At 45.6% G+C, this 13164-nt stretch overlaps 1 protein-coding gene and 1 pseudogene across 2 annotated transcripts in view; one reads left to right on the top strand and one right to left on the bottom strand.

Annotated features, from left to right (window-relative positions):
• ARHGEF3 (Rho guanine nucleotide exchange factor 3) overlaps positions 1–13164 on the bottom strand; it is a gene marked incomplete at both ends in the record, with an annotated part of 290292 nt that overhangs the window by 213854 nt on the left and 63274 nt on the right. The window lies entirely within an intron of this gene.
• LOC308276893 (RING1 and YY1-binding protein-like) lies at positions 274–1358 on the top strand (annotated as a pseudogene). The gene is made up of 2 exons: positions 274–879; positions 1228–1358. The product of its transcript is annotated as an RING1 and YY1-binding protein-like (transcript).

Raw genomic sequence — 13164 nt, 5'->3', positions numbered from 1 at the left:
CCCTGCTTCGGGCAGGGAGGGCTGAACTTCTGCATCTCCGACGGGTGCGGTTCTCTTGCTCATGCTTTGAGAGCCTTACCAGAGGCCTGGTGTGGCCTAGACAGACCAGATAAAGCGTGCGAGAAAAAACCTCTATGTTCTTGTTTCTCAGTCACCGTGACAGGGTGACTTCATGCCAAGAGAGAAGAAGTCAACGGGAATTGTGTGTTTCCAGGAAAGGCTGAGATGTAGCTGAGAGGCAAAGCGCCTACCTTGCGCCCTTCCTGCACGTCCATGACCATGGGTGACCAGAAGAGCCTGACCAGGTCAAAAAGACAAGTGAAACCTGTGGTTGACAAAGGCTTTGGGGACTGTAGTGTCTGCACCTTCAGGAACAAGCACCAGAGCCTTCAAATGCAGCATCTGCAGTGTGAGGAAAGGCTCTTCCACCAGGAAGCCTCAGGTCAACTCTCAGCTGGTGGAGTGGCCCCCAGAAAGGAGAAGGAGAAGGCGGAAAAGTCAGACAAATAGAAGCCCGAAAAGGAAGGAGGAAGTCAGTCCTAGGGTCGAGAAGAAAAACACCAACAAGAAAACAAAACCAAAGTCTGGTATTCTGAAAGATTCTCCCGGTGAAGCTAACAGTCTACAAATGCGATCGCAGAGACCAGTGGGACAGTCACACCTCGAGGCCCCGGCTGAAAAACGTGGACAGGAGCGTGGCGCGGTAACTCCAGGCAACGCTGCCGTCATCATCACGGACTTCAAGGGAAAGACTGGCTCGTCCTCCACCTCCTCTTCCACAGTGACCTCGAGTGCAGGGCCGAAGCAGCAGAACCAGAGGCTTGGGGTTGCAGAGCACAGAAAAGGGCCCCTTCCGCTCCTCCACGCCCAGGGGAGGAGGCCTGCCTGCCTGCCTCCTTCCCTCCCTCCCTGCCTGCCTGCTATGGGCAGGGGGGCTCCAGGGAACTTCACACCCTAACGATTACTCTTAACACTTTTATGTATTCCATTGTTTGATATGATTTTCCCAATGGTCATTTATAATTGGATGTGATCCTGAATCTGCTTTTTATATAACAACAGATCTGCTGTGCACAGTTTAAAAAAAAAAGTCATTTCCAGGCTTTTGTGGGAAGCTCAGCGCTTCCAGTTGATCTCACTCACAGGTAACGGGATGAGTGCTCTTGAAGGAAAACCTTGCTTAGGCGCTATTAGCTGAAGATCTGGCAGGTCTTGTCTTGGCTGAAGTTTCTGGAACAGCTCTGGATCCTCTGAGGTTCAAGAACCTGCAGCCTCAGAGGGACAAGGTGGCGTCTGCCTTCACTGAGCAGCGCTGTCACTCAGCGACGCTCCTCTCCCTGCGGAGAGGCGCCCGGTGAGAGGCCCAGTCACCTGCCCTCCCGCCTGCCAGCTGTAGCTGGGCCTTCCTGGGGACTTGAACCCAGCCACACCAGCCACGGGTGCGCCCTCCCCACCTGATGGCCACCTGAGTAAAGTCACTCCAGTAATCCACAGCATTTTATTGGCTAGAACTGGCCGCCCCGTCCCGTTAGCCAAGTGCATCTCTGCTACCATCTCCTCACCGTGACGGTCCAGCAGGAATGAGCCCAGAGATGCCAAGAAACCTGGGTCCCAAGCATTTGTCCAAATGCAGGTAAAGGCGGTGTTCCCCACTGCTAAACTAGGCTTAGGAAACCGGCTTCTTCTGGTGGAAAAAGTGTTAAGAGGAAGAAAGAGAAAGGAGCTTAGGGGGAAAACACCCACAAAGCTAACTGTGATTTTTCTTTCTTTTTTTTTTTTTTTTTTTTGGTGGTACTGGGGGTGGAACCCAGGGGCTTTTCTACCTCCAGGCTACACTCCCAGACCTATTTTATATTTTATTTGGAATCAGGGTCTCACTGAGTTGCTGAGGGCCTCACTCAGTAGCTGAGGCTGGGCTCGAACCCGTGCGATCCTCCTGTCTCAGCCTCCCAAGCGCGGGGATTACAAGCGTGCGCCACCACGGCCGGCCTGTGTGATTTTTCTGATAACACGAATGGAGGCACAGATGTTTTCAGGATTTTTTTTGTATGTGTAGTAATAGGGATTGAATCCAGGGGTAGTCTACCTCCAAGCCACACCCCCGGCCCTTTTATATTGTTTGTTTAGAAACAGGATCTCACTAGGGGGCTAAGACTCTCCCTGAATTGACGGAGGCTGTCCTCAAACCTGCAATCCTCCTGTCTCAGTCTCCCAAGTACTGGGATTAAAGGCTTTGACAGATCTTTGGTAGAACTACTAACCTAAATTAATTGAGATATTTGGATTGTCTTGTCCACTACTTTTTTTTTTTTTTAAGCATTTGCCCTTTGAATTCAGTAGCAAATTTATCACATTAAAGAAGTTTGGAGCCCGTAACATATAATTACACATAAGAGATGTAATGGACAACTTTGATTTTTAAGCTAAAATCCTAAAATAGAAATAAAGTGCAAGTTGATAAGCAAAAGAAAAGGGTCTTTATTCAGATGCAGAGGTGAGGTTCCAGCGGCACTCTCAATGGAGGGGGTTTGAGGGACTTCACGCCTGAGCCACAGGTGTCCGGGGAAGGGAGAGCGAACCGAGGACAAGTATTTTAGCGGCACGTATGCTGGGCCTCTTAGTCACTCTGGATAATGAGACAAGTGTATTTTTAAAAAGAAGGAAAAAAGACATGAAATCAAGTCTGGAAGAAGAATCAGCAGGAGGCCTTATTATGTTTCAGAACAGCACATCCGGTTCATTTGTACCAATTCTGCACACTGAAAAGACGATTACAGCCTAAACGTCAAGCCTTCTCCCTCCTCAAGAAGCTGTAGAAACTGCCGGTGATGGCCAGGCATGGTGGCACATGCCTGTGATCCCAGGATTTGGGAGGCTGAGACGGGAGATTCAACGGTAGCCTCAGCAAATAGACTCTCATTAACCTAGGGAGACTGTTTCAAAATAAAAATAAGTAGTGCTGGGGGTAAAATAGGGCTCAGAGGTAGTAAACTTTCCCCAGGTTCAATCCCCAGTACCACAAAAGAAAAGAAAAGAAAAGAAAAGAAAAGAAAAGAAAAGAAGAGAAGAGAAAGAAAGTGGCCAGGCATGGTGGTGCATGCTTGTAATCCCAGCATTCGAGAGGCAGAGACCAGAGAATCGCGGTTCTCAGACAGCCTCAGCTACTCAGCGAGGCTCTTCGCAACTTAATGAGGCTCGATTTCAAAAATTAAAAAAAGACTATAAAATAGGGCTGGGGGTGTAGGTCTGAGGTAGAATGCCCCTGGGTTCCATCCCCAGTACCACACACACGCACACACACACACACACACACACACACACACACACACAAAGCGAGAGGGGTGGAGGAGGAGGAGGAGGAGGAGAAAGAGGAGGAGGAGAAAGAGGAGGAGGAGGAGGAGGAGGAGGAGGAGGAGGAGGAGAGAGAAATTGCTGATAAACTTACAGATGCCTGACAAGGGTTCTTCCCAAGGGAAATGTTAGATTTTAATTATATAACTTCTATGCTGGGAAACATTTTATGGAGTGAAAGGTGTTTTAATTTAAAAACCAAGTATTTTATTTATTTATTTATTTTGTATTTTTTTGTGGTCCTGGGGATTGAACTCAGGCGCTCTATCTCTGAGCTACAACCCCAGCCCTATTTACATTTTTTATTTTGAAACAGGGTCTCTGTAGGTTGATGAGAATTTCTCTAAGTTACTGAGGCCGCCTGTGAACCTGCAGTCTTTCTGTCTCAGTCTCCCAGGTACTGGGATTTCAGGTGTGCACCACCATGCCTATTTGCCAAGCATCCTAACCATCAAATTCCTAATACAAGTTGGCAACCTGTAGTTCTCTATATTTCAATAATAAATTAAACTCAAGAGAAGGAATTCACAGGTTGCCATACTGGGTATTTTTATCTAATTTTTCCAAAGAAAATTCTGAAGTATGGTCCCAAGATTGTCATCTAGAACTCATAGAAATAATGTATCCATTAATAATAAGACATAATTGAGTTCTATTAACACTTTTGACTTCCTTCTTTCCTTCCTTCTTACCTCTCCCTTCCTGTCCTCCCTTCCTCCCTCCTCTCCTTCCTTCCTTCCTTCCTGCTTCAGAGCCATGTCTTCCCTCTTGGCTACACAGTTTCCATTTTTATTAAGGTTCTTTTCATTCCTCTCAAAATCCAAGTAAGATTTATGAGCTGCTGCTAATATTGCTGCTGCTAAGAAAGGAAGACAAAATTCCTCCAAGCCCACCTTCACTGAGTCCTCACAAATGAAAATCCCCCACAAGCAGATGCCATATTTTCAAATTCCAGCAAAAGCAACCATGGAATTTAGGCCAATTCGTTGCCTTTCAGCTCATTCCTGTTCTCTGTCAGAGATGATTTTTATTCTTAAATGTTAAAACTCAAGACTCCACTTCAAAATGGCAATTCTAATATTTGCCTTCTTCCGTTTTTCTTTTCTGCAAACATAAAGATTATGTCGAAACTTGGGAAAGTCAAAACAAAATGGAGGGGAAAATGTCATTTATGGCCTCATTTACTGAGAGGAAATCGTTATTAAAATTTTGCACACTTCCTTTCAAACCTTCCAAATGATCCTTTTCATAGCCAAGCTCATTACTATATGTTGAGTTTTGTTTCCTACTTTTAAAACATAGGAAATAACATTTTCCATGAATTAACACTCTTCCTCAACATCCCCTTATGGCTCATAAGATTCACTCACATGGAAAGCTCATAATTCATACAATTTCACATTAATGGACATTTAGACCTTTTTCCTATCATAACTGCTGCCACACTAACATTTTTGTGCATAGATTCTTTTTGTAAAGTACTAATAATTGAGCCCAAGAACATTCTATCTCCTAGCTACACCCCCAACCCTTTTTACTTTTCTTTTCTTTTTTTTTTTTTTTTTGTTTGTTTGGTGGTACTGGGGGTGGAACCCAGAGGCTTTCTACCTCCGGGCTATACTCCCAGACCTTTTTTATATTTTATTTGGAAACAGGGTCTCACTAAGTTGCTGAGAGCCTCACTAAGTAGCTGAGGCTGGCTTCGAACCTGTGCGATCCTCCTGTCTCAGCCTCCCAAGCGCGGGAATTACAAGCGTGCGCCACCACGCCCGGCTTACTTTTCATTTTGAAACAGAGTCTCTCTGAGTTGCTGAGGGTCTTACTAAGTTGCTGAGGCTGGTCTCAAACCTATGACCATACTGTCTCAGCCTCCCAAGAACTAGGACTACAGGCTTGTGCCACCATGCCCAGCGGCTGCTTTCTTTTACCTTCAAGCTATACCCCCAGGCCTTTAAAAAAACAAAACAAAACAGAGTCTGGCTGTTACTGTGGCTGATCTTGAACCTGTGATCCTCCTGTCTTAGCATCTTAAGATTACAGGCATACGCCTACACACTGGCTTCTTGTGCACAAATTCTTACTTTATATTTCTAGAGACTCCCAGAAAAAGTCATTTCCTAGAAATGATCAATAACCATAAATTGGCTTATGTTTCTTGATACAAACAGCCAAAGTGCTTTCCAGAAAGTTGACAGAGGGGATATCACGGAATGGGTGTGATAATCCATCCTAGGCAATCTCGGCAGCGTTTCAAATGATCACGTGTGTGTGTGTGTGTGTGTGTGTGTGTGTGTGTGTGTGTGTGTTACTGGGGATTGAACCCAGGAGTACTCTACCTTAGAGCTACACTCCCAGACCTATTTTTTTTTTATTCTTTATTTTTGAAACAAGGCCTCACTAAGTTACAGAGGACCGCACTAAGTAGCTGAGGCTGGCTGCAAACTTGAGATCCTCTTGTCTCAGTCTCCCAAGTACTGGGATTACAAGTGCGTGCCGCCATGCCTAGTTCCAAATGATCGCTTTTTAAGATGCTGATTAATTCTGCAGGTGAAAAACAACACTTTAAGAAAAATTCCAGTCCCTAGACTGACCCAGTGGGTTCAGTCACTTCAAGTGTCATTTCAATATTAAAATAATCTTCCTGATCCATCAAAACAAGATGTTAATTTTTTGAACATCAAAACCACAAGCACGAAAGGAATGTAGTTGTTAGTTGGATGTTTTCATTGGGCAACTGAGATGCCGTGGCAGAGAAACCAAGGATAATGAGTTTGCAACCAGCCCGCGACAGTGCAGGGAGAGGCAGGCAAAATAAATTCAGAATCAGACCAACTGCCAAGCTTCACAAGATGAGTATGATTTTACTTGCCGTCAGCCAGCAGCTATCAGAAGGAATACACAGAATGCTCAAGACTATGCCCAGACTGCACTTAAAATTCACTCGGTGGCTTTTTACACAAGGGTTCTTTCCTCCCTCTAGGCTGGCACATTTTCTCACACCCTGTGGGTATGCCTTTCTTATTTAATGACAGACGCATGCAAAGAGAACAGAGTTCAGACTCAAGGTCTGAATTAATCACTCTATAAAATGGAAAAATACAGAAAAAATAGTAAAATGGAAAGATACTGGGGGAAAAAAGGGAAAGTTTTTCTAGTACAGGAGAAATGTTTTAGGATATCCTCCCGACGCTGCCTTCCCAGGGTGTTCATCCCTCTTCCCCAGGGTGCCCACAGCTCTTGCTGAGCGGGTATGATGTGATGGGATCGGTAGCTGGAGGGGGAGTTTATTGAGTAGCTGATATAGATGATCTAATTTAACCCTCAGAAGGACCCTTTCAGCAAGATACATTCCAGGTGGAGAGCCTGGGTCTCAGTGAGGTTGGTCATTTGCCCAGGCTGGTGAATGGCAGAACATGTTGACCTTAAATCTCTGGCCATGGACGACTGGACCAAAGGCCAGGAAGCCTTCTACAAGCACTCAGAGGCCTGCCTGCCTTGGCCAAAGCTCAATGTGAGAAAAGGAGCTGGTGCTGTTTCCTTGAGGACTTTAGAATGGAACAATGGAGACAATCCTAGGAGCTGTGGGAGACAGAGCTCCTGAAAGGTCAGGCAGGTTGGTTCAGAGCTGGCATCGTGAGGAGCGTAGCAGTGCCACACACCCCAGAGGACACGGGAGCAGAGCCTACAGATCAGCAGGCAACAAAGGCAGACAGACAGGGCGGCGAAACGGGCCTGCAGAGAGAAGTGCTGGGTTCCCGAGACTGGATAGTCTCTTATTAAACAGCCCCTTTCTTGAGGTAGCAGAGCCGGCGCCTGTTCTTTGTCAGAGCTCTGTCTAAATGGACTTTACGGTGAGGCCCTTCTCACAGGAGCCTGGGCAGTGTCAGCACCTACCCTGCAGAGCACTGTGTGCCTCTAAATGGGGCACACTAGGCAGTGTCCCCGGGGATGCTTCCTGTTCTCTTAGGTGTACAAGTGTCGAACCTGAAACAAGTCTGTAGACCTAAGTTACCGGCATATAAAAACTATACAGGACAGAGAAAGAAGCTAAAAGACATCATAAGGAAGCAGTCAGCTAAACCCAAATATGAGACACATGCTTTTTACATGTGGCACTGGGGATGGAACCCAGGGGCATTCTACCTCCGAGCTATACCCTCAGCCTTATTTTTTTATTATTATTATTTTGAAATAGAGTCTCACTAAGTTGTGGAGGGCCTCTCCAAGTAGCTAAGGCTGGCCACAAACCTGCGATCTTCCCGTCTTAGCCTCCCAAGTACTAGGATTACAGGTATGTGCCACCACGCCCAGCTCTATCTCTCCCTCCCATCCCCCCCCTTTTTAAACAAAATAATCTTAAAACATTTTAGAAAAAAAATCACACCATTTTCATAGAATGTTTCTCCACTGTTGGAGAAAATACAGCATATATGACTTTGGTGTAGCCCCAGATGAAACTGTTGCTGGCTTTTAGGGGCAACACTACACAAAAATCCCATGACAAGGTCTAGAATCCCCATCACCCCAGTAGGGTCGACAGAGGATTCACCCATCCCGTCTAACACACTGCTATAGTTTGGACCTGGAATGTCTCAAAGTCCAAGTCTAAGGACGTGGTCCTCAGGTAGTGCTGCTCTCCAAGGAGGTGGAAGCTGCGGGAGGCAGGGCCAGGTTGGAGCAACACTGGGATGTGTCATTGAAGGGGTATCTCGTCCCTGGCTCCTTGCTCTCCTTCTCTCGGCTTCCCTGTCACCAGGAGCTGAGCAGCTTTGCTTGGCCATATCTCTCCACTGTGATGTTCTGCCTCACAGAAGGTCCAGAAACAACAGAGCCGGCCGACCGTGGCCAGATATCTCTGGAACTGTGAGCCACAATAAACCTTTCCTGTTAAGTTGGTTTTCTCAGGCATTTTGTCACAGTGAGGAAAACCCAACTAACACATATGCCCCGAGTTCTAAGTTTTCTCTCTGTACCCTTTTTACCGATGTTTTGTTGAAACTGCATAAATTAAATGTGTGTCTGATACAAATGCCATTGTACTAGCCTTACAGCAGAGCCAGGCTTTTTTTTTTTTTTTTTTTTTTTTTTTTTTTTTTTTTTTGGTGGCGGTACCAGAGATTGAATCCAGGGGCATTTTACCTCCAAGCTACATCCTCAACCCTTTTTAAATTTTTGTTTTGAAACAGAATCCTTCTAGGTTGCAGAGAGTCTCACTACATTGCTGAGGTTGTTCTTAAACCTGAAATCCTCCTGCCTCAGCCTCCCAAGTGCCGGGATTACAGGCATGCATTACCACACCCGGAAGAACTGTGCTTTTAAACAAATCAGCTTTGTTTCTTCTTTTTTCCTAAGTGGGATGTTAGGTCAAAGCAATCCTAAGGCTGTAAAAGCACATGTGTAGCAAGACCCTGCTGCGCAGAGTGTTTTCCCCACACTGACCGTGTGTGTTAACCAAGAAGCCAGGTGCTGGTAGATCAAGTTGCTGCTGTAACATCTAAACCAGCTCCACATGGAAGCCGGCAGGAATAGTCATGCGCAGAAAGCTGATTCAGGGGTTGATGGCAGGAGAGAGCACGGTTGGAGGATGACAGGTGTGGGAGCCACAACACCAATCTGGAGAAGAACTTCGACCATTGTGCTTATGTGGAGCCGCCCATTAAAAGCAGGGACCCATGCAATCTGCTATCATGAGCATCTACTTTTAGCATATTCACCACTTTGATTACTGAAGAAGGCTGGATGCTTGTTAAGGTACACATTTTCAGTAATAGAAAATATTTTATATTAAGGAGCCGGGGCGTGGTGGTGCATGCTTGTCATCTCAGCATTTGGGACTCAGGGACTGAGGGTCACAATGAGCTAACCCCCGTCTAAACCAGCAAAGGGGATGGAATGGAATGGAAGAAATTGATGAGAAAGAAGAAAAACGAGTAGCGGGACCTCTACCGACCCCAGCACCAGCCCTGGCACAGACGCAGAAAACAGAACAGTCCTAACACAGAGGAAAGCAGGAAACTGAGGGAGGTTTCGGCTTCAGAAAAGGAAGTTTCGCCGGGCGTGGTGGCGCACGCTTGTAATCCCCGCGCTTGGGAGGCAGAGACAGGAGGATCGCGCTGGTTTGGAGCCAGCCTTGCTGGCTTAAGAGACCCTGTTTCCAAATTTTAAAAATATGTAAAATAGGTCTGGGAGTGTAGCCCGGCGGTAGAAGGGCTTTCAGGAATCCCAGTACCACCAAAAAAAAGAAAAAAGAAAAAAGAAAGAAAGAAAGAAAGAAAGAAAAGGAAGTTTCTAGGCAGGCATGTCCCCCATTTCTCAACATTACCCTCTCCTCCCAGGCCTTCATGTGGCAGAAACATCTTTTGGGAGATTTCAAGATTACTACCGTGATAGTGTGTGTTACAGGCGAAATTTGATAAAAAATGAAAACGAACAGTTCCATGAAAAGCTGATGTATATAAGAACCCACAAAGCAATATTAAGCTGATTCTTGGGCCGCCTACTATTCAGAACCCTTGACTCCATTCCAGTAGTTCACAATATTCTAGAAATGGCCATTGCAGAACACAAATTCCCAACACCTGCTATTATTTTGATTCATGCAGAGGACCGTTACGTCTTGTGTCTAATCTTCCTAAACAGGCTATTCATACTCTCAGGCACATTGTCAGAATCAAAAAAGGAATCAATAACTAAGTGGGCTATTGCTGTTCTCAAGAAGAGAAGTCAGACCCTGAGAAGCAGGACGATTACCTACTACGGGAGGAGAGACAAAAAAGAATTCTGTAGACAGGAATTGTTTACATTGCCTATAGCCCCCTCCATTTTTCCAGGAACTGCCTCTTCTCCTCCCATGTTACTATGGTTACCGCAGGAACCACCAAGGTGATACAGCATGACCCTACTCCTTGAGCACTACTGATTGGTCCAGGAGAATCCACCTGACCCAAGTTGGACCAATCAGAATCCCTTCCTAGCAATGCTGGCTCAGGAGAGAGGAGGCTCTCTGGGCAGCTGGCTGCATTTCCACTGATTGGGGAAGTGGAAGAAGTCAGTCTGCACAGCAGATGTGGTGAAGGCAGAGAGGAGCTGGGAGCCCCCATGGGCTTCTGAGCCCCGACGCATTCCATGGAATGCCTCCAGCACCTCTGTATGTTGAAAACCCCCTTGCTTAAGCTAATTTGAATTCCTGTCACTTGCAACTAAAATTCCTTAATTAGTTAAGATCAAAGTTAAATCCTCTTTACCCTGTCTAACTCTGGAACTAAAAAGGAACTAAGTGATAACTTCATAAAATAAACAAAGGCATCTATAAATTCTGCCTTGAATGTGCTGAGCCTGCACAGCTGGCACACAAGCCCACTGGAACCTCGCAGAGCGCAACTGTGTCCAGAAAAAGAAATTGCTTTGAATCAAAAAATGAGCTTTCGTGTGCCTGACATATTTTTGGTGTCGTACTGCCCAAAGGGAGATGCAACTAAGCTAACTGGAAACCTCGCACAGCCAGTGCTTCCTTTTTAAGGAGGCGCTCACATCAAAAAGGCATCTATTACATACACAGCTGTAGGAAACAATCACTTCAAGTACATAGGAAGCCTCACTAAAAGGAACTCATTTCTGCTCACTGAACTACATGACAGGCAACATCCAGGTCACATTCTGCATATCCTAAGCCTCATGTCTGAAAAGATGGCATTATTGTCCATCCCCATTTTGCAGGCAAGAGACTTGATGCTCTGGAATGTATCTAACCTAAAGTTCCCCAATCTGGCATTCTGTCCCCAAAGCATATGACTTTTCACTACTTAAGCTTTTGCTGTAACTCAAAAGCTTTTGCTATAACTTTGAGTTCAGCTATCACCTGCTGAACTCAAAATCAGTAGTCTCGGAGCAACAATAATAAAACTCCCCTAGCCCCAAGTGTGCGTGGAGCTTGCCCTAGACTGATCATCGGGGAGATGGGAGGCTGGTGAGATGGTGCAGACACCTGCAGGACCTCCATGTGCACCCAGATATGACCAGTCCCCAGATGCCTGGCACAGAGTATATCCAATGTCACATCCTCATATATTCCAAGACCCTGGATTTAAAAGCCTCCTTCTGTGCATAGAAGATTTTTATTGTGGAAGGAGATCTCTTTGAATTATTATAAGTTTATTGCTTTTGCTAATTATAAATGCAATACGCAAACACATGGCAGTGACCCACAGGAGTGAACAGCACCCCAGCTGATAGCACCCCAGGAAACAGGCACCTCCTGGCAACCATGAGAAAGTGGGTTCTTTCAACAGCCTTAACTGAGCTTGGGAGAGGACTTTGACTCTCAGAGACCCCAGTGCAGACTGACACCTGACTTCTGTCTCTTAAAACCCTGAGAGAGAACCATGATCTACAGAACTGTGAGCTAATGAATGGGTAGTTTTTAAATAGCTAAATTCGTGCTCATTTGTTACTCAGCAATAGAAAGTCAATACGTTCTATTTCCTCACCCAGAAGATAAGAATGGAGCTCAAAATACATTCACCTTGTGGGATTATTCTGGGAAGTAATATATGTATAAAACCTCAGCCAGGTGTGATGGCACATGCCTTATTTAAAAATAAGCCTCTCAGCCGGGCGTGGTGGTACACGCTTGTAATCCCAGCATTCAGGAGGCTGAGACCTGGAGGATCGCGGTTCGAGGACAGCCTCAGCTACTTAGTGAGGCCCTCTGTAACTCAGTGAGACCCAGTTTCAAAATAAAGAATAAAAAACAGGGAAGGGGGTGTAGCTCGGAGGTCAAATGCCCCTGGGTTCCATCCCCAGACCCGCAAAAAAAAAAAAAAAAAAAAAAAAAAAAAAAAAAAAAAAAAAAAACTCTCTTGTGCATGGAGACTTTTATTATGGAAGAACATCTCTTTGAATTAATATAGGTTTATTACTTTTGCAATCCCTTGAGAAGCTGAGACAGGAGGATGGCAGGTTGGTAGCCAGTCTCAGGAACTTAGGCCCTCCCCAACTTAGTAAAACCCCGTTTCAAAATAAATAAAAATAGAGCTAGAGATGTAGCTCAGAAGTAGAATGCCCCTGGGTACAATCCCACAATAAAATAAATAAACCTTCTATAGAGCCTTTCTTTCTTTCTTTTTTTTTCTTTTTCTTTTCTTTTCTTTTTTTTTTTTTTTTTGGTGGTACTGGGGATGGAACCCTTCTACCTCCGGGCTACACTTCCAGAACTATTTTATATTTTATTTGGAAACAGAGTCTCTTAAGCCAGCGAGGCTGATTCATTCTAAGCCCCAGAGTCTAGGAAAGTCTTCCCAAATGACACAGGCAAAGTTAAGAGAAGGGACGAGAAAGAGGAGACATGAAAGTGTGAAGGTTGGTTGCTAGTCAGTTGAAACCTCAGCTCTGGCACTAAAACAGGGCCGTGCACACAGTAGGGCCTGCTAAGGCTTTCCTAGTTCACTTGCAGCATCTGTGCTCTGTGCTTTCAGGAAGTATGAACTCCCTCCTTAAGTCTTGGTCGGTTGGTCAGTCTGTGCCTGCCTGCATATCTCTCTCTCTCTCTCTCTCTCTCTCTCTCTCTCTCTCTCTCTCTCTCTCTCTCTCTCTCTCCCCCCTAACAGGAGAAGCTGTACAAAATATTTTCACAAGGCAGAATGGAAATTCTGAGCTAAGCACTCCCCCAACTAGACAGGGACCAGATGTGTGGTGAGAGCTCGACAGGAGTCCAGGGAGCGAGCCTCCACGGTTCCCACCTCCCTAGCTGACTGTCTCATGAGAGCTGACTGTCTCATTCCTCCCTTTCTGCTCTGGTTTTACTCTGGTTTAAAT

This window comes from Muscardinus avellanarius (assembly GCF_963383645.1).
Source record: "Muscardinus avellanarius genome assembly, chromosome: 18".
NCBI lineage: Eukaryota > Metazoa > Chordata > Mammalia > Rodentia > Gliridae > Muscardinus > Muscardinus avellanarius.
This window is presented reverse-complemented; position numbering and strand designations above follow the sequence as displayed.